Source organism: Triturus cristatus, chromosome 7 (assembly GCF_964204655.1).
Source record: "Triturus cristatus chromosome 7, aTriCri1.1, whole genome shotgun sequence".
Lineage (NCBI taxonomy): Eukaryota > Metazoa > Chordata > Amphibia > Caudata > Salamandridae > Triturus > Triturus cristatus.
Genome location: NC_140590.1, coordinates 194871813 through 194892647, shown reverse-complemented (window position 1 = coordinate 194892647; position 20835 = coordinate 194871813). Strand labels below are relative to the sequence as shown.

General features: G+C 44.7%; 1 protein-coding gene across 2 annotated transcripts in view; it reads right to left on the bottom strand.

The window, feature by feature from the left end:
• Positions 1–20486, bottom strand: part of LOC146809203 (zonadhesin-like) — a 155414-nt gene extending 134928 nt beyond the window's left edge. Inside the window, exons 1-2 of one of the 2 annotated variants that reach the window (XR_014966375.1) lie at positions 20421–20475; positions 4377–4424 (exon numbers count right to left, since the gene is read on the bottom strand). The gene's annotated coding sequence lies outside the window, so the exon portion shown is untranslated. Of the gene's footprint in view, positions 1–4376; positions 4425–20420 lie in introns of both variants that reach the window. The other variant, XM_085616021.1, reaches the window with a different exon arrangement.
• Between the last annotated feature and the right edge of the window lie 349 nt (positions 20487–20835).

Below are 20835 nucleotides of genomic sequence, written 5' to 3'. Positions count from 1 at the left end.
TGTGTGTCTGAGAGTGGCAGTGTGAGAGCTGCTATGGATATGTGGGTAGGTATGTTAGTGAGTGGTGCTATGGTTTTGGGGGATGTAGAGAACCATGTACTCTGTTCTTACAAGGAGATGTCATTAAGGAATTCATTCCGCACACTCACTGAAGTTCAGATTTTTTTCCAATATATTTACGATGCATTCACTTCAGCTAATGATTTCAGATCATTTTCCAATATGGAATATTGGAGAAAATGTTTTTGCTTTCTATTTCCATTCAACTCAAGTGGACATTTATCTGGGGCCCATCAAGGTTTCATTCATCTGAAATGAACATCAGGATCTTAATGGTGTAAGTAGAGTTTTTTGGAAAATGTGTTCTCATCTGGATTACTTTGTACTGGGAAATTAGAAAAAAACTGTTCCCAGAAAAAAACAAAAAAAAGTTTTGTCAGAAAAGCCCTTTGTGGTTAAAAAAGATAAGCTGTATGTCTGTATGTATATATAAAATCTCTGACTGTGTCTTAGTGGCTGCGTGGGTGACTTATTAGGTGTGTATACGTCTATATAGGTGAGTGACTGGCTGTATGAGTGACTGACTGGGTAGATGAGTGCCAGTATTAATGTGAGAGAGACTATATGAGTGAGTGAGTGTATGAGTGTGTGTATGAGTGAGCAAGTGGGTGTGTGAGTTGTTCTATGGGTGAGTGTGATAGTGAGTATATAAGTGGCAGTATGAGTGTGTGAGTGAATATGTGAGTGATTGTACTGGTGAGATGAATGCATGACTGCCTCTATGGGTGAGTGAGTGACTGTGTGAATGACTGCAGGCATAAGTCAGTGTCTGTCTCAGTGAATATATATGTGCGTGACTGAGTGTGTGAGGGGCTGCATGGGTGAGTGAGTGGGTGTGTGAGAAACTGGGGATCTGTTGTGGTACTCCCCAACTGTTTTGCCTGGTTTTTGATGCAACTTTGACTGAGGTGTACTGGGTCCCTGCCAACCAGCCTCCCACTTGCAGTGGTCTTTCCCTAAAACCATACCACAATTGGCACAACTTCAGCAAACCCTACAAGTCCCTAGTAAATGGTACCACTGGTATCTAGGGCATTGAGACTGAAGATGGTCCACTAGGGCTGCTGCACAGACTTTGCTCCCTAGGGACCCATCACTAACTGACATTGCAGGCTGGTGTTTTGGTGCAGAGAAAACTGTCAACAAGCTTTGTGTGCCATGCCACCATGCACTGCATGAAGTACAGGTAAGTCACCCCTACAGCAGACCTGTTGGCTATAAAGCAGGCTGCACTATATCCGATGTGTGAACATATGTGTATGAGCAGGTATGACCCTACAATATCAAGTCCATTCTTCGATATTGTAAGTTCACAGGGATTTCATAGAGTGTGCATGGGCTGGATACGTGTCATTACGAGTTTCCTAGCTCTGTGATTGGTTCACTGCACCCTAATATGTTTGGGCAAGTCAAAAACTCTTACCTATGGAAACATGGTCATAAATATAACTACCTATCGGCAAACTCCACCAGGATCTACATACATACTGGTTTTGGCATTTTGTTATCAGGAAAACAAACATGCTGTATACAGCATGCACTTTTTGGTAGCACACCTTATTAAGTGTATTTGAGGGTACCAAGATACTACCATTTTACATCAGGTGAGATTCTTAAGCTCAGGTTAATTTTCTGTTAATTCAGGCAACGCTGTTTATGACGAGGAACCACAATCTCGTCAGGTCATGATTTTTTATACCAAGATGCAGTTACATGTTTAGGTTTTAAAATCATGTTGTCACAAAAGAGATGCAATCCAGCACAAAATGTGTTATTGAGTCAATTTCTTTTCAGTGCAAAAAAAATGTTGTGCGGGAAATCAGCGCAAACCAGTGCAGAGCACTGATTTTCATTTCTTAGTATCAAGGGGGTGTTCCATGGGTTGTACAGAGGCATTCCCATGCAAGCATCCATGATTTTTTTACACAAAGCCCTATCTACTAATACTAGTAGACAGACACCACTTGAAAGTAGTAGTTAAAAGGAGAAATGTTTTAATACCTTCTTCCTTTTTTGAATTTGCATGTCTGCTGCATTTTACAGCACACATACAAGGTAGGAAACGTTTTAAAAGTTAGTCTAAGCACAGTATTTTGTACTGGAATAGAACCCTTCCAGTACAGAATCTATGCTAGAGTCAAGCTCACACCCTTGCACAATGGTGTAAAGCGGTATGTATGGCACTCGGCAGCAAAATTCTCTGCAAGCACTGCTAGGGATAGGGGAGGATAGTGCCGTATCTCGGATATGGTGCTCTCTTGCTCTCTCCCTGTCATATGACTCAGCACAGCATTTATGGTTGCTGCATTGAGTGACACATTCATAAACCTGGCCCCAAGTGTCTAGCTTCAGACATCATTGACCAAAACATATTTAGGATGAAGTGGTGATTGAGAAATCTTTGGTTTAATTACTAACTAATTCTCTCACTCACTCAATGTATTCTTTGCTTACTTTCCATTTAACTGTTCAGCAGGTTCTGTCTATTTCTTGATGCATTAAAATGGTTTATATGCTGCTTTCAAACCACGGATGAACAAAAGTATAATAATGTTAGTGTAATGGTAACAATTCATCATTTTGCTTTTTCATGAGTTTACATTTTTTTCTGGTTTACCTCTCTGACTGTCAGCATTCTCTGGCTTTTGCAGGAAAACCTTCCTGAAAAATAAATCTGCTAGCTAGTTATTTCAGCAAAATATCCAGCTAAAAATCAGTACCATGTCAAATGCTTCTTATTCCACAAGAATTTTTGAAGACCTTTAAAATAATTTGATAATTTCATGAATTTTTTTTCTTAAAATTTTCACAATAAATTTAAAAGCCAAATTTTACAATTTCACACAAGCCCAACAAAAATCAACATATTTGCCGGTGATTCATAAATATTAATACGTAAGTGGCATCGGTCAGTGAATGAGGAGTAAAGGCTTGAGAATCAGTGGACACTACCATTTGGACACTAAGTAATATAGAATGTGAAAAACAACTACTCATGTTGCATTTAGCCAGTGTGATGCCAACCTTTTAGCAGGAGGTCTTTTTTGGGCAAGGCTGGTTATGCCGATGCCCGGCGCTGTAGCATGAACAGTTGCACTTGGTCGGTAGAGATGACCACTTCTTTGTGCTCAATCGTGCTTTCTAAAATGTCCACTTGTAACTTATAATTTTCAGTTAATGAATTAACTGAAGACAGAAATCTCACAAACAGAGAAATTGCAATCACTACTCAGTGCTTCCAGCGTGTGCTTATATGATGGTCTCTAAGATGCATTTGGGCTTCTTGAATTCAGGGATCCGTACTCAGTGAATCAGGAGCACTGCATTTACTAATCTACTGCAGGCTGCTGCATGGCTATCCATCGTGCAGCATGTACAGTGGCACCGGGGCACAGGTGTTTGAGGGGCCATCTGCTTCCTAGTTATGGCTCTTCTTTATTACCAAACTGGTATCAGGGTTACAACAGTTGTGCTTAAATAGGGGCCCATTACACGATTGCTAAACTCATAGTCTGTTTTCAAAACGTTTGATTTATCTCCCAGGGCAGATGCTGCTGGCTTTAATCCTTATATTGAAGTATTTGTTAGTCATGGCGTGTGTCTGATTCTGAGTTTGTGATGTGAGGTGTTGAAGGTTTATTTTGTTCTAGGCTGTTTGACCTGTTCGATGGTCTATTAATGTATGCACAATGCAATGTCCAGATGAGACTTTTTCAAGGACCTGCTATTCTCATCCTTTCCACCCTCCCATTGTCCCAGTAGTAAGTGTCACCTCGTATTGTTTTCACGACTCGCGTCCTGTAATACGGCGCGGTGAAACGTTACCTGGTTTCACTGTGAATGATGCATCAGCTTTGCCTTTGTGGACTGTGTTTGCCATTAATTGATAGTTGTAATATTTAATAAATGAGAGATCCATTAAGATTTTTATTTTTAAAAAGCAAGAACAAATTGAGATGTTTGGTTTCCAGCAATAGAAAATACTGTGTCAACATGGACGGCTAAGGATAAGAGAAACCTACAGATTCCTCTGAATGCACACAATGCAAATGACCACCCGATAGACTATTACACACGGACACAGAGGCAGAAGCATCACGGTTGTCAGCAAGTTCTGAGAGCAATAACATGCTCTGTTTATACATTATCTGTTTAAATATATGCAATTATATATTTTGCTGTCCTGATTGACATTAGTACATAAAGTTAAAAAACTGTTGTTCAAAACTGACTAAACCATTGAATTGAAGACAGTGAAGTTACTCTGCTAAGCAGTTAAACTTATAAAAAAGCATGGATTTGTGGATACAACTCACCTCCGCTGTTTCGCTCTGAGAAGTACTACTGCCTGAAACCTGTTGCTGCTAGGAGGAGTGTCAAGGTTATATAGCCAATGATGTTTCTAAAGCATTGTCATAGTAAATATAGCGTGATGTGCCTATGCCAAAGGCAGCACTGCCAAAGATTATGTAAGCAGAACATCCTGCACGGATACATACAAGGATGCATGCATCATAAGTCTCGTGGTTAGTGTGAGAAAATGCCCTTCTTCACTGGCCAGTCCCATTTTTGTGAACTGATGCATCTGCTATTTTCTTAACCAGGTCTCAAAGCATGTGCTCTGACCACTAAAACAGGTCAAAATTGCCTAAAACGATAACTGGCATATTTAACTTTCCTATAAGCCCAGGATGTATAGTGCCTAAAGTACACCCATGACATGGACATTTAAAAATATCACCTATTGACTAATGTGCCACCCATTCACTTGTTTGACAGCACCTTCATGACTCAAGTCCTACCATAGAAGCCTGTCTGCTGCAAGTTTAAAACTGCAAACCCATTCAAAAGGACCCCTTTTGAGGGGAGAAAACCTCTCTTTTAGATATATGAAATTCACCCATAAGTAGGCATTGTAGCACAAATGCAGGGTGCATGGAATTGAAAAGTTTGACATGTAGACATTTCTAATTAACATGCCCTTACAGTGACTGGTCCCCAAATGCTATTTACACCTTAAAAACACTGGTTGGTCATTAGAGAAACACTGGAAGCAATATTACATTATTTCTGCTATCTCAGACTAGGGGCTCGCTAGAAAAATAATTCAGACTGTGTTTAATATGTATTAAAAAATCTAACTCAATAAAAATTAAAGGAACGGGCCTTTTAGAAAATTGAATTTTCCCAGCCTGAAGCTCCTGAAGGCTAATTTGCATTAGATGTTGTCTTTCAGGGAGAATATGATGAGAGGGGTCACTGTTCAGGGGCATGCCTGCCCTTAGGAGCATGATCAGCACAGTAGCAGCACTGAAAGGGAAGAGATGGAACTAAGCAAAGGAGCCTGCGTTGTGATGGGATCTTGTAGTCTTGGTTTGTGACCAGTGTCCAAGTCAGGCAGTTTGTGCCACAGCAGCCCATCTCCCTCTTCTCCATGTCCCGGAAGCTGCAATAAGAGAGGCCACAGAGCTTAGCGGGGTGTGAAGGAGCCCCTGGCCTGAGACGGCCTCATGGAGCCATGCCTCCTGTTACTGCTGGGGATCTGAGGCCTGCTGTAACACGCTGGTGGTGAGTCTGGAGTATGGCCCATGGAATGGGGTTGTGCTATGATGTTACACAGTAAAAGTGAAATGTGGAGCCATGCCTCCTTCTGCACTTGGGTAGCTTAGGACTGCTAATGCATACTTGCAGTGCATCAGGAGTACCGCCCATGGAATGGTCTCATGCAAGCCTATGATGTTGAGCAGTAAAAGTGAAATGTGGAGCTGTGCCTTCTGCTGCTGTTGCTAGGAAGCACGGCGGCAGCTGCATGCTGGCCAGGAGTCCGAGGTACAGCCCGTAGAACAGGGATGTACTATGATGTTATACAGTAAAAGGAAAACATTATCTGTTAAAATATACAAGTGCAATTCAACTTGCTGTGCTAGTTTAGGAAATATGCAGTTTGTAACATATACACTACTGCCAATTTCAACACCCTGAAACCACACTGTTAGCACCCTCCACCACCACCCTTAACTCATGAGTGCTCACTGTGGATTGGGGTCCCTTCTGCTAGTCACTGGGTGACCCTCTACAGTACACACAATGCGCCTTTTCCATTCAGTCTCTTGCTGCCTGTGGCACAGTGACAGTAGGTAACTTATGCAGTTGCAGTAATCTGGTTTTTAAAGAAATGTGATGCTCTACTTTTGCCCCCCCTTATGCAGTGAAGTCTGAGTATTGCCGTCTCTTCCAGTAATTGGAGCAGTCTATGACCCCTTACTTCATGGATTGAAATACAATCGGCCTTCCCTCCTTGTGGAGTAGTCCTTCACGTGCTCCAACATTTGTTGTGAACCACATCAGAGTGACTCCCCCTACATCCACTAATAACCGAGGGCTGCTGCCTCCCAGCACCAGTGCCAGCCCCCTGCCCTTGGAGAGATCTCCTGCAACAGCGCTTAACCCCTTCGCTGCCAGGCCTTTTCCCCTCCAGTGCCACGCCCTTTTTTGGCTATTTGGGGTAGTGCGCGCTGAAGCCCCTGTAACTTTTTGACCACATAAGGCATCCACGCCAAATTTGCGTCCTTTTCTTCCAACATCATGGGGATTCTGAAGGTACTCAGGGTTTGTGGATTCCCCTGGAGGGGTCACAGAAATGAGCCAAAATACAGCAAAATTAAGTTTTTTTGGGGAAAATGGGAAAAACCGGCCGCAAAAAAAAGCTTCTGAGTTTTTCCCTGCAAAAGGGTTTGTGGGGCTGAAATCACCATTTTCCCAGATTTTAGGGGATACCAGACTTTTGTCAGAAACCCAAAAATTTTTACACTGTTTTGGTATTTTTCTGGGACATAGCCTATTTTTGCTATTTTTTGTGCTTTCAACCTCCTTCCAGTTAATGGTAGAAATGGGTACAAAAGCAATAATGGATCCTGGAAAGCTATACAATTTAGAGAAGTAGACAAAATTCTGAATTCAGCAAGGGGTCATTTGTGTAGATCCATCAAGGTTTTTTTATCAAAACTAACAGTTAAATATAGGATAAATTGAAAATTTGCTGAATCAAAAAGACTTTTGTGTCAACGTTTTCACCTGTAACTTCTTCTAATTATGACAGCTCTTTGAAAGCAATATACCGTTACATCCGCTAGACATTACTGGTTGTGGGGATATATAGGACTTGTAGGTTCACCAAGAACCCGACGAACCCAGATCCAAAAACTGAGCAGCAACTTGCAATGGTTTTTTATTATGTACCGGGTATATAGTATAAATTCTGTAAAAATGTGTACATGGAAAAATCAGTATGAAAGACGCCTATGTATTTCTGAAATGGGAACAAAATATAGAGTTTAGAAACAGTAGATATTTGCACATTTACGAAATTGGGAATACTCATACTAGCAAGAGAATTATCAGTCATTTTTTAGAATGACTTCTTTTTTACACAATGTCTTTCATTTGGAAGGCAGAAATGCATCGAAAGTCAATAGGTAATAACAGTTCCTTTACAAATCTGAATTACCCTAAGTCTCCCGATAAAAATGGTACCTCACTTGTAGGGGTAGACATATTGTCCACGATAGGAAATGGCTCAAAACCCAACGTGAACACACCACATTTTCACAATGCAAAATTACCCTTTTTTAGCAAAGTGCCTAGCTGTAGTTTTTTAACCCTAGCTCTGCCGGCACCTAGGGAAACCTAGGAAACCTATACATGTTTTAAAACTAGACACCCAGGGGAATCTAAGATAGGGTGACTTGACTGCCTCCCACCAGCTTCTGTTACCCAGAATCCCTTGCAAACCTAAAAAATTGCCAAAAAAACACTTTTCCCCCACATTTATCTGGTGGAAAGTTCTGGAATCTGCGTGGATCCACAAATTTCCACCCACCCCGCGTTCCCCAAAGTCTTCCGAGAAAAATGGTACCTCACTTGTGTGGGTCAGCCTAGTGCCCGCGACAGAAAACGGTGCAAAACGTAACATGGACACATCTCAATTTCGTAGCGAAAAATGACCCTTTTTTGGCAAAGTGCCTAGCTGTAGTTTTTGAACCATAGCTCTGCCGGCACCTAGATAATCCTAGCAAAACTATACATTTTTGAAAACTAGACACCCAGGGGAATCCAGGATGGGGTGACCTGACTGCCTCCCACCAGGTTCTGTTACCAGAATCCCTTGCAAACCTCATAAATCGCCAAAAAAAAAACATTTTCCCCATATTTCTGTGGTGGAAAGTTCTGGAATCTACTTGGATCCTCAAATTTCCACCCACCCAGTGTTCCACAGAGTCTTCCAAGAAAAATGGTACCTCACTTGTGTGGGTCGGCCTAGTGCCCGCGACAGGAAATGGCGCAAAACGCAACGTGGACACACCTCAATTTCTCTGTGAAAATGACCCTTTTTTGGCAAAGTGCCTAGCTGTAGTTTTTGAACCATAGCTCTGCCGGAACCTAGGGAAACCTAGCAAACCTATACATTTTTGAAAACTAGACACCCAGGGGAATCCAGGATGGGGTGACTTGACTGCCTCCCACTAGGTTCTGTGACCCAGAATCCCTTGCAAACCTAAAAAATTGCCAAAAAAAACGCATTTTCCCTAAATTTCTCTGGTGGAAAGTTCTGGAATCTGCGTGGATCCACAAATTTCCACCCACCCCGCGTTCCCCAAAGTCTTCCGAGAAAAATGGTACCTCACTTGTGTGGGTCAGCCTAGTGCCCACGGCAGGAAACGGCGCAAAACGTAACATGGACACACCTCAATTTCACAGCGAAAAATGACCCTTTTTTGGCAAGGTGCCTAGCTGTAATTTTTGAACCATAGTGATCCAGCGCGGAATGCAAAAATCCCTCTATTCTTCAAATGATCATAAATCACACTGTCACACTCAAACACTACATTCACTGGTGGGGCCCATAACACCAACATTCACTCACAATTGATCTGATTCTGAGAAGGAAATTGCTCCGTATGCTGAAATGAAAGAAGTACCCTACTCTTAAACCTTTACCTCTCGATACTCCTCCCATGGATTGGCCATGGATCAGCTAGCTGCTGGGTTAATAAATCACTATACCTTAAATCACTTGTTTCAATAAAAGACGACTCATAATGAACGACTCGACACCGTTCTATGGCAGTTAGTAATATTTATCTAAAATTCAAGAAAATCCTTAATCAATGGCTATAACGGGTCGTCATAGTTACCTATTCTGTCTAAATGCCGTCTTCTAAGTCAGAATCTGTCGCTCAGACCTTCAATATCTTTTGTCAGCCAAAAGGGAAAAAGGATAACAGCTGTCCTGCAGTGTCACCGTCCTCTCCGTCAGCATAACGTCAGGAAGTCAAGAAGGGAGCTTCTATGCAACCTCACTATTCTAGGGGTTTTAATACAATTTTAGGGGCTCAATAGTATCAACATTTTACAAAATGTATTATTATTAACTCAGTCAGTCTTTTTCCACTTCCTTCTCAGCCGCCTAATGTGTCTTTAAGTTTAGGCCATATTCTTCTCCCGCTTCCTCCTTATCTGGTCTTTGTTAATTCAGAAAATTTGGAATTTCGCCCAGGGTGGCCTTGGTGGGCTCAGTTCTTGGCAGGGTCAACATGAGGCCATCGCTGCAGATGCTTGCGTAGGCGTGCTTTGCACAAAATCCTGTAGCGTGTCGTCAGAGCTTGGATTAGTCGAGCGGCCATCTTTTAGTAGGCCAAAAAGGACAACTTAAGCAAAGGAAACATAAAACGTAATTAATACATAGAAATGACTAATTAAATGTTATCCCCTTGCTAATACCCATATGTGTGTGTATTTATCTAGCAGAAGCAACACTTAATGCGGGTTATTTCCACATTTATAAAGCATAAATCACAAAAACATCACAAGAGCAACATTTATCATGCAGTATTCTAACCGTATATGTCAGTATGCGTACTTAATTTAGTTTACGTATTAATTAAGCCATGCAAATGCAATTCCCACGTGTATTCTTTATGTTAATAAAGTTGGTTAATATCAAACGACAAACTATTAGTCTGATTATTATAAGTCAATTAGTCTTATTAATTAAACATAGAAATGGAGAGGGTATTTCAAAATTTTCAAATTTAACCCACTCCTGCAATAGCTCTGCCGGCATCTAGGGAAACCTAGCAAACCTATACATTTTTGAAAACTAGACACCCAGGGAATCCAGGATGGGGTGACTTGACTGCCTCCCACCAGGTTCTGTTACCCAGAATCCCTTGCAAACCTAAATAATTGCCAAAAAAAACACATTTTCCCCACATTTCTCTGGTGGAAAGTTCTGGAATCTGCATGAATCCACAAATTTCCACCCACCCCGCGTTCCGCAACGTCTTCCGAGAAAAATTAGGCCTGGGCAAAAATTTCGTTCCGTTCGCGGAAATTGCGATAATTTGACATTTTTGCGTTCCGTGGAGAGCGCGAAAATGTCAAAAATTCCGGTTTCCGCAGCTTGGCGATAATTTGTTTCTTGCTCGCGCTGTAAAATGATACATTATTGCACGCGCGCGATCGCCTTACCTGAATCCCTGCGTTCGCCGACAAGTTTTCTTGATCCGGTCGCGTTCTCCATGAGATGTTGTATTGTTTTTAGCCATTTGCGCTGTCTCGCGACAGTTCGCGCCCGCAGTGACGTCATGCGTCGCGCGATCACGTCTTTCTTCTCGCGATCATGCACCGCGAGAACAACTCAAAACAAGATGGCCGCGCCCGCAAGCAACCACATGGGTAAGTTGGCGACCCGCAACCATGCAGAAAATCTCGCGAACATGCCGGAAAAAAACTTCCGCATCTTTGCGATATTTCTGCTTGTTTGCGATAATTTTAAACATTCTCGCGATAATTTGCGAAGGTTAATTCCGCAAATTCCGCCCACCCCTAAGAAAAATGGTACCTCACTTGTGTGGGTCGGCCTAGTGCCCGCGACAGGAAACGGCGCAAAACGTAACGTCGACACACCTCAATTTCACAGCGAAAAGTGGCCCTTTTTTGGCAAAGTGCCTAGCTGTAGTTTTTGAACCATAGCTCTGCCGGCACCTAGGGAAACCTAGTAAACCTATACATTTTTGAAAATTAGACACCCAGGGGAAACCAGGATGGGGTGACTTGACTGCCTTCCACCAGGTTCTGCTACCCAGAATCCTTTGCAAACCTAAAAAATTGCCAAAAAAACCACATTTTCCCCACATTTCTCTGGTGGAAAGTTCTGGAATCTGCGTGTATCCACAAATTTCCACCCACCCCGCGTTCCCCAAAGTCTTCCGAGAAAAATGGTACCTCACTTGTATGGGTCGGTCTATTGCCCGCGACAGGAAACGGCACAAAACGCAACGTGGGCACACCTCAATTTCGCTGTGAAAAATGACCCTTTTTTGGCAATGTGCCTAGCTGTAGTTTTTGAACCATAGCTCTGCCGGCACCTAGGAAAACCTAGCAAGCCTATACATTTTTGAAAACTAGACACCCAGGGGAATCTAAGATGGGGTGACTTGACTGCCTCCCACCAGGTTCTGCTACCCAGAATCCCTTGCAAACCTAAAAAATTGCCCAAAAAGACACATTTTCCCCACATTTCTGTTGTGGAAAGTTCTGGAATCTGCGTGGATCCACAAATTTCCACCCACCCCGTGTTTCCCAAAGTCTTCGGAGAAAAATGGTACCTCACTTGTGTGGGTCGGCCAAGTGCACGCGACAGGTAACGGCGCAAAACACATCGTGGACACCTCAATTTCGCAGTGAAAAATGAACTTTTTTTGGCAAAGTGCCTAGCTGTAGTTTTTGAACCCTAGCTCTGCCGGCACCTAGGGAGACCTACTAAACCCACACATTTCTGAAAACTAGACAACCTGGGGATTCCAGGGAGGTATGGCTTGCGTGGATCCCCCAACGTTTCCTTACCCAGAATGCCCTACAAACCTCAAATTTAGCTGTACCAGGGGGGGCGGAAAGACTGGAGTTTCTCTGGGGGTGGGGTGGGGGTATTGTCATGCCCATTTTGGGGAGCCCCTACCCCCACACTAATAAAACAAAAAAATCCATGGTTTCTAGTGGGCTTTCTGCGTCCCCCAGTGGGGGCCAGATTGGGGGCTACAGCTCCCATCTGCCTCCTGGGGGGCAGAAAGACTGTGATTTTTGTGGGGGGGAGGGTGGGGGCATTGGCGTCCCCGTTTTGGGCAGCCGATACCCTAAAAACAGTTGCGCAAAAAAAATACCTGGTGGATAGTGGGCTTTCTGCCCCTCTGGGGGGGGCAGAAAGGCTGTAATGGTGGCGGGGGTGGGGGCATTGGCGTGCCCATTTCGGGCAGCCTCCACCCTAAATAAAATCCATCACCCTAAAGAAAATTGCGCGAAAAAAATCCCTGGCGTCAAGTGGGCTTTCTGCCCCCTCCCCCGAAGAGGCAGATTAGTGGCCAATGCCCCATCTGCCCCCCAGGGGGGGTAGAAAGGCTGTAATGATGGCGGGTGGGGCATGGGCAGCCCCCACCCTAAAAAAAATCTAAAAATAAATCCCTGGTGTTTAGTGGGCTTTCTGCCCCACCGATGGGGCAGATTAGGGGCCAATGCCCCATCTGCCCAACGGGGGGGCAGAAAGACTGTAATAATTGGGGAGGGGCATGGGCCTTTCTTAACTTCCTGGTGTCTAGTGGGTTTTTTGCCCCCCCAGGGGGGCAGATTGGGGACCAATGCCCCATCTGCCCCCCAGGGGGGACAGAAAGGCTGTAATGGTGGCGGGTGGGTGGGGGCATTGGCGTGCCCGTTGCGGGCAGCCCCACCCTAAAAAAAACCTAAAAACTAATCCCTGGTGTTTAGTGGGCTTTCTGCCCCGAAGGGGCAGATTAGGGGCCAATGCCCCATCTGCCCCCCGGGGGGGCCAAAAGACTGTAGTAATTGGGGGGTGGGGTGGGGGCATGGGCCTGCCCGTTTTGGGCAGCCCCCACCTCTATTTATTTTTTTTTTTATTTCCTGGTGTCTAGTGGGCTTTTTGCCCCCCCGGGGGGGCAGATTGGTGGCCGATGCCCCATCTGCCCCCCAGGGGGGGGGCAGAAAGGCTGTAATGGTGGCGGGTGGGTGGGGCATCGGCATGCCCGTTGCAGGCAGCACCCACCCTAAAAAAAACCTAAAAACTAATCCCTGGTGTTTAGTGGGATTTCTGCTCCCCGAAGGGGCAGATTAGGGGCCAATGCCCCATCTGCCCTCCCAGGGGGTGCAAAAAGACTAAATGGTGCCAACGTTAGTTGGGGGGAGCAAAGGCCCTTGCCCAAGGGGCCGCTCCCCCCTACCTGGTGTCTAGTGGGTGGATCCCTGCTTGGGGATCGCCCTCCTGTGGAGATCCCCACGCAGGGATCCACTGGGGATTCTACCCTTTCCAACGATACCTTTCCCGTCTTTCTACGTGCTCAGGGGGCTGAGATAGCCCCCTGAGCACGTAGAAAGTGAAACTGAAATGAGCCTCTTGGCTCATTTCAGTTTCACTTTCACTGTAATGACGTCGGCGCGACGTGAGCTCTTCCCCAGCTCCCAAGGCTATTTTTAAATAAAGGGAATCCCTCTGGTGCCCGCACCAGAGGGATTCCCCAGGGAATGCCTCATGATGAGCTGGACTCGTCATGGGCACAGCGAGACTGTGCTCCATGACGAGTCCAGCTCGTCATGGGCACACAACGGGTTAAACCACTGGCTTCTTTTAATGGCTGCAAAGTCACAGTTCCGTTTGACGTTGTTGTGGGTGTGACTAGATTGTTTTCACGCTTTTTAAGAAACTTGACTATGATCATTTTATTTTGATAATCAAGTTTATTGGATTTGAAGTACATCAAACAATACATTGGTAGCAAAATCAAGCACATTATGACAAGTGTTTACCGCCACACTAGTGGAGACAGACGTGCATAAGACATACTGCAGGCTATGATAATGTTTGTAGATGGCAAGGAACCTACACACCCGCAACCCCTTTAGGGGAATTGATTGAACCATTTGCCCCACACCTTCTTGAAACGTTAAGGATAACCCCGGGCTTCAAAGAGGGATTCCTCCTATTCCCACACGAGTCAACCCCTCGTTTCCATTTCCTTACGCTAGTAGGCTTGGCCTGAGAACAGAGTGCCGTAAAGTCTCGCTTTGCCAACGCCGTGCCGTGTTTGTCTGCTCGTGACCCATCAAGGCCATCGAACACCCCCAGGAGCAAGCGCACTGGCTTGTGTGGGACTGTCCACCCCAGGGTCAATGTGAGTTCCAGCTCCACCCCCGCCCAGAAGGCCGCCAGGGCCGGACACCACCAAACCATGTGGTAGAAGTCTGCAGGAGCGTGATCGCAGCGTGTGCAGCTCAGGGAGGACCGCAGTCGGGCACTGTAAAGATGCGCAGGGGTGAGGTACGAGACGTGCAAATAATAAAGTTCATCTTCCAGGGAGGCCAGCCACCCTTCCCAGGAGGGCACACAGCAAGACTAGGTATGCGGGCCATTATTCACCAAAGAGCGGTAGATCCGCGACTCTCCCCCCTACCCAAATTCCCCATCATCACCTGGGCTTCAAGAGGACTAAATTTCGGGAAGGAGGTGGGAGATGGAATGTGGACACGGAGTGCATGTCTAAGTTGCAAGTATTTGTAAGATTGAGAGGGATGGAGGGAGTAGCGCTGCTGCAGGTCCGCGAAGGTTCAGATGTGGTCCCCCACCCAGACATTCCCAAGAAGCGAGATCCCGATGACGTCCCAGCGTTGGAAATCTGAAAGGGATGAGGCCTCATGCAGCCACTCACCACACCATTGAAGCGTCTGTCTAGTGAGTTTCCGGTCCCACTTTGTGTGGTGCAGCGCCGTGCGCCAAGCCAAGAAAACTGTCCTGGTGACTGGGGGGAGATCCTGGGGTATGGGGGCTCCATATAAATAAGCCGAGCTAGATATTAAAGGTGGAGGTTGGTGACTCCCATGCCCCCATCATAGGGAGGTATGCAGCAATGCACCAGGGACATCCGCGGTCTCCCACCTCCCCAGAGAAACAGGGTGAAAATACCATCAATTCACGGAACCAGCTCCCCGGAAGATGAAGGGAGACATTTTGTAAGATATACAAAAAACAGAGGAGAACCATCATTTTTAAGAGGGCATTCCTGCCAAGGCTGTTGAGAGGGAGGGACTGCCACTTCCGAAGGTCCGCTCGTGTCTTGTTGACCAGGGACGTAAAATTCAGGGCCCATTCGAGATCTGGGAGTAGGGCGATCCACACACCCAGATATTTGAAGGACAGCCGGCATAGAGGAATGTTCGTCTGCCAATCGAAGCAGTCCCATGATGGATGGAGAGGCACCAGGGTGGATTTCGCCACATTAAGCCGCAGGCCCGAGACCCGTTTAAAGGCAGAGAGGACCGCCAGACATCGTGGGCCAAAGCTCTCAGGATCCGCCTGGTAAAGGAGGACGTCGTCAGCGTAAAGAGCGATCTTGTCGACCCAAAAAGGATCCCAAGCCCACCCACGGATGCCGGCGTCTTGGCGTATAAGAGAGGCCAAGGGCTCCATCGCCGACGCGAACAAGAGCGGCGAGAGTGGGCAACCCTGGCGAGTGCCCCTCCAGATGGGGAATTTCTCCAAGAGCACCCTGTTGATTAAGACCCTCGCCGAAGGACTGGAGTAGAGGACACGGATGAGGCGCCGGAACGGAAGGCCGAACCCCATCAGTTCCAACACATACTCCAAATAACCCCAAGCAACCGTGACAAACGCTTTCTCAAAATCGATGAGAAGCAGGGCCAGGTACGCGGGGAGGTGGTGGCAGTGCACAAGGGCAAGATGGAGGCAACATATGCATTGCCGAGTGCCTCAGGCGGGCATAAAACCGCTCTGGTCCAGGTGGACTAAGATGTGTAAGTGGGGGCAGATCCGCTGGGCCAGTACAGTAGCAAAGATTTTGACCTTGGTGTTGATGAGGGAAATGGGGCGGTAGGCCACACTGGCAAGGGAGTGCGACTATGTCTTTGGGAGGACCACAATGGTGGCTCTGTCCGTTTCGGGAGGAAAAAACTCTGTGTCCACCACGAGTTGGAAGAGGGCCACCAGGTGCGGGACCAATAGTTTGCGGTAGGTTGCATAGTATTCTTGTGGGTATCCATCCAGCCCAGGCGTCCTGCCCGAGTTGAGGAGTGAAATTGTCCCTTGTATCTCCTCCGAGGAATGAGGGAGATCTAGGGTCTCGGAAATGTCCCAGGGGAGACGGGGAAGTTGTGTCCCGGTCTCCGACAGCACCGCAGCCGAAGAGACCGTGGGAGGCCTGGCAGTGTACAGATTGGCATAGTACCCTGCAAAGGCTTGGGCAATGGCCTGCGAGGTGGAGTGGTGACATCCGGTTGTGTCGCAAACCTCCGGGATGACACGGTCCGCCTTGTGAGGGGACCTCTCTTGTGTAGTGATCGGTGCAAAATGTATAGGACCTTAAATTGCACTTGCTGCTTCAATGGAAGCCAGTGTAGATCTTTCAAGGCCTCTTTTGCCAATTGGTGCCTGGGAAGATTGATGAAGAGCCGAGCGGCGACATTCTGAGTGACCTGCGGCCTCTTGATCATGGTGTGAGGGGAGTCAAGGTATAGGGCATTACCATAGTCAATATATGAAATAGTTAGAGTCTGGATGATTAATTTTATGACTGAAAAAGGAAGGAGATTGAGAACCTTTATTAACAGATTTGGGGTCCTAAAGCAATTTAGCAGCAAGCTGTTTGGCCTGGTGATCCATTGTGAGGCTGGATTCCAGCCACATGCCAAGACTTTTTATTGCACATTTAGGGTTGGGAAGCCTCTCGAGACAGTCCGGAACAGGGGTAGGGATTTTCTTGCTGAGATTTATGCCTATATTATACCTCCTGGATCTCATAAGGAGCTTTCACAGGCCGTAGATTATTCAAAGGCAAATACTAAGCCTTGGATCCTTGTTCAAAGCAGTTTACTGGAGGCAACAGGCCCCGCAATACGCATTTTGGAGACAAAGAGAGATTTATACTTGGAACCCCGAGCGCCAGACCCTGGAGATATGTAGGCACAATGTGCCTTGGACTAATCTTATCTACAGAATAAGAAGAATAACGTTGGATACAGGTCATCCATTGTGAACAAGCGGGTGTACTGTCATAGAAGTCAGAGTGGAACTTCATAGAAGGCCACACACAGATTTTCTTTAATCCTGAAGAAGACCCCTCTCAGACGAATATATTTTTGCAATATTTCTAGGGGTCGAAAAGTCAACGCTACTTATAATTGGGAATAACTAGATTAATTTCAAAACTGTGATCACACATAGTCAAAATACTTCACACTTTGTCTAAATGTGGTTTTCGGATTTTGATGTGTCATTTGTATATTGTGTTGTGATATATATATTTATTGTTTTGTATTCATTTCACGTCATTTAATTAGCATTAAATTGTATAGTGTTTATCTGTGTGTGCATATACTTATTCTTTTTGAATATACGATTTATATACATTTTCTACAAATCTTTAAGAAAACAGGATTCCTTTTTATTTTTGGTTTGAATGTAATTAAGAGACATACATTTTGCATTAAATGTCAGTCCTATCAAGAGAGAGGGACACTAATTGAATATACGTTTTATGCTCCTGTGAAGCTATTAAGTGGCAGAACCCCTTTTCCCTTAAAGTATAATATAACCTCAGCCTTGTCTTCATTGAGCTTCAGTTTATAGTTAGCCATCCATCTGGTTACTGTAGACGGACACCACTTGAAAGTAGTAGTTAAAAGGAGAAATGTTTTAATACCTTCTTCCTTTTTTGAATTTGCATGTCTGCTGCATTTTACAGCACACATACAAGGTAGGAAACGTTTTAAAAGTTAGTCTAAGCACAGTATTTTGTACTGGAATAGAACTCATCCAGTACAGAATCTATGCTAGAGTCAAGCTCACACCCTTGCACAATGGTGTAAAGTGGTATGTATGACACTCGGCAGCAAAATTCTCTGCAAGCACTGCTAGGGATAGGGGAGGATAGTGCCGTATCTCGGATATGGTGCTCTCTTGCTCTCTCCCTGTCATATGACTCAGCACAGCATTTATGGCTGCTGCGTTGAGTGAACATCAAAGTTAGACGAGTTGCACTCCAACTCGTCTAACTTTGATGTTTATACAATATATGCCCCATCGAGTTAGCACCCATCAAGAGAAACATATAAAAAAAAAAGGAATGAAGTTGTACCACTCTCATGCAAGGCGGAACATCGTAGTTCACACAGCAAGTTTATTTTTGGTGTCAGAAAAACGCGAATAACATAGTAACAAAACATTGGACTAATCACATGTTTTAGAGACTGCTAGAATTCTTTTAATGCTTAGAGTTGTACTAAACATGCTTAATAATTTAGTACCCGTTTATATTTAAATGCATCATGGGAACCGTAGTTTTCTCAGGGAAACCCGGGAGTTCTTTAAGTGATACAGGTGCTAATCAAGTGGAAATGCGGAGGAGGGCTTCTGGCGAGGAGGGGCTAAAATGTGTTTAAAGATTCGAGGGTAGAAGGGAAAGGAGAAATCACATTTTAAAAGGAGGGAGGAGGACGCTTTGCTTCCCAGCAGGTAAGATTAGATGAGTTATGCTTCTTTAGACAAGGAAATGCTGTCTTTGAAAAAGAATGGATGTTTACATTGCAAGCCGGGAGCAAAGGAATGCATAACGAGGGTTGAAAGATTCAGAAGGGGGATGCTTAGAAAGAAAGTTAATGAGCAGATGGTGAACGCAAGAAGTCGGGGTTAAAGTAAGGTAATTTTACTGCTGAGTGAGAGGAATCTATTTTAACTATTAAAGAGCGGGGTTTCAACAAGGAATAGTATGCACTTTAGCCAAATTAATCTTTGAGATTAAGAAAAGAGCGCAACTTTAAGCATGAGATATTGTTGTATTAGTCAGTTTATATTAGTAATGAGAAAATTAAAACGTGTGTAATTGTCATTTACAGTTTTCCCTGACGAAGGGCCCTTGAGGCCCGAAATGCATTGGATTTTAATAAACTGCTATGAATGAATGAAAACAACTACTCATGTTGCATTTAGCCAGTGTGATGCCAACCTTTTAGCAGGAGGTAGTTTTTTGGGCAAGGCTGGTTTTGCCGATGCCCGGCGCTGTAGCATGAACAGTTGCACTTGGTCGGTAGAGATGACCACTTCTTTGTGCTCAATCGTGCTTTCTAAAATGTCCACTTGTAACTTATAATTTTCAGTTAATGCATTAACTGAAGACAGCAATCTCAGAAACAGAGAAATTGCAATCACTACTCAGTGCTTCCAGCGTGTGCTTATATGATGGTCTCTAAGATGCATTTGGGCTTCTTGAATTCAGGGATCCATACTCAGTGAATCAGGAGCACTGCATTTACTAATCTACTGCAGGCTGCTGCATGGCTATCCATCGTGCAGCATGTACAGTGGCACCGGGGCACAGGTGTTTGAGGGGCCATCTGCTTCCTAGTTATGGCTCTTCTTTATTACCAAACTGGTATCAGGGGTACAATAGTTATGCTTAAATAGGGGCCCATTACACGATTGCTAAACTCATAGTCTGTTTTCAAAACGTTCGATTTATCTCCCAGGGCAGATGCTGCTGGCTTTAATCCTTAGATTGAAGTATTTGTTAGTCATGGCGTGTGTCTGATTCTGAGTTTGTGAGGTGTTGAAGGTTTATTTTGTTCTAGGCTGTTTGACCTGTTCGATTGTCTATTAATGTATGCACAATGCAATGTCCAGATGAGACTTTTTCAAGGACCTGCTATTGTCATCCTTTCCACACTCCCATTGCCCCAGTAGTAAGTGTCACCTCGTATTGTTTTCACGACTCGCGTCCTGTAATACGGCGCGGTGAAACGTTTCCTGGTTTCACTGTGAATGATGCATCAGCTTTGCCTTTGTGGACTGTGTTTGCCATTAATTGATAGTTGTAATATTTAATAAATGAGAGATCTATTAAGATTTTTATTTTTAAAAAGCAAGAACAAATTGAGATGTTTGGTTTCCAGCAATAGAAAATACTGTGTCAACATGGACTGCTAAGGATAAGAGAAACCTACAGATTCCTCTGAATGCACACAATGCAAATGACCACCCGATAGACTATTACACACGGACACAGAGGCAGAAGCATCACGGTTGTCAGCAAGTGCTGAGAGAAATAACATGCTCTGTTTATATATTATCTGTTTAAATATATGCGATTATATATTTTGCTGTCCTGATTGACATTAGTACATAAAGTTAAAAAACTGTTGTTCAAAACTGAATAAACCATTGAATTGAAGACAGTGAAGTTACTCTGCTAAGCAGTTAAACTTATAAAAAAGCATGGATTTGTGGATACAACTCACCTCCGCTGTTTCGCTCTGAGAAGTACTACTGCCTGAAACCTGTTGCTGCTAGGAGGAGTGTCAAGGTTATATAGCCAATTATGTTTCTAAAGCATTGTAATAGTAAATATATCGTGATGTGCCTATGCCAAAGGCAGCACTGCCAAAGATTATGTAAGCAGAACATCCTGCAAGGATACATACAAGGATGCATGCATCATAAGTCTCGTGGTTAGTGTGAGAAAATGCCCTTCTTCACTGGCCAGTCCCATTTTTGTGAACTGATGCATCTGCTATTTTATTAACCAGGCCTCAATGCATGTGCTCTGACCACTAAAACAGGTCAAAATTGCCTAAAGCCATAACTGGCATATTTAACTTTCCTATAAGCCCAGGATGTATAGTTCCTAAAGTACACCCATGACATGG